A 1,228-nucleotide genomic window follows, 5' to 3' on the forward strand; every position below is an offset into this window, starting at 1 on the left:
GCACCAAGTTCGCACTGCGGCGCTGGCTGGAGGCCGGGGGGGAGCGGGGCCGAGCCAGGCCCTAGGGCGGCGTCACACCGGGCAATAAAGTCCCTGCTGCGGGCGCGTGTCACCGCGCCGGGTTTGTGACACCGGGGGTGTCCCCGCGGCTGTACCTGGAGCGGGGGGGGGGGCCTGCCCCGGGCAGGCGGGGTGTGGGTCCTTCCCTGGGCAGCCCCACGCCTCAGTGACGTCGAGAACCAACCCCCTCAGCGGCCGATTTTGGGGGATCCCAAAGCTCAGAAACCCCCAAATCCCCTTCAGAGGGGCCCCTCCTGCCCCCCAGCTCTTCCCCCCGCAGCAGCAGGGGTTCAGCTCCAGCTCCACGCAGATCCAGCGCTCAGGATTCCACAACTTTATTGCGTCGCGATATTTACCTTTACGCTACAAGAAAGAGGAAATCGTCCGGGCCGCGTCCTGGGCGCTGCTCCCCTGCGAGTTTTGGACACAGAGCGGGTAGAAAAGGTGCTAAAAAAAAATCAGGATTGCTACATGTGGTGGCTCGCTGCGCACCCGGCCGCCGGTTACAAACTAAAATAGACTTTTAAATAGATAAATAATCTGTGCAACGGGCGACGCGCCAGCCCCGGGGGCAGCAACGCAGCCTTCGTTTCGGGAGAGAAACGGGGAAGTCTTTGGAGTTTTCTATGTACAAAAAGCTGCGACTGAAAATATAGATCATCTCTGTTCTCTGTACAGGGCTGCGTTGGGGCTGTTTCAGAGGAGGAAAACAAATTACATGATTTTTTGTGTTAAAAAATAGGTCGTAGTTACAACTGAGACGGCGCTGTCACTCCCACCCAGGCGCCTCCGAACGCGGTCCCGCTCACGGCCGCTCTGCTCCCACCACCTCCTCCCATTAAAAACGGGGAGTAATTCCCAGTTGGGGGCTTGGCCCCAGTCACTCCCAGTTCCAGGTGGGGTTGGGGAGGGCGTCAGCACAAGGACACTCTGGTTTTGGGAAGCAGACGCTGCTCCTGCAGCAGAGGGGAGTGGCTGAAGCCTCCTCTTTGGGATCCGCAGCAGAATCCAACGACGTAGAAATGCTTAAAAATATTTCTGGCAAAGTCAGGGGTTTGGGTAACGCTCGGAAACGGGCGCTCCCGCACGCTCAGGAGGGCAGCAAACCACCAGCACAAGGCCTGGGGGCTGCGTGGAGGGGAACTGCCCAAATTGAGACAGGAGAGAC

The sequence above is a fragment of the Mesitornis unicolor genome, unplaced genomic scaffold (genome assembly GCF_000695765.1).
Source record: "Mesitornis unicolor isolate BGI_N332 unplaced genomic scaffold, ASM69576v1 scaffold39930, whole genome shotgun sequence".
Taxonomy (NCBI): Eukaryota; Metazoa; Chordata; class Aves; order Mesitornithiformes; family Mesitornithidae; genus Mesitornis; species Mesitornis unicolor.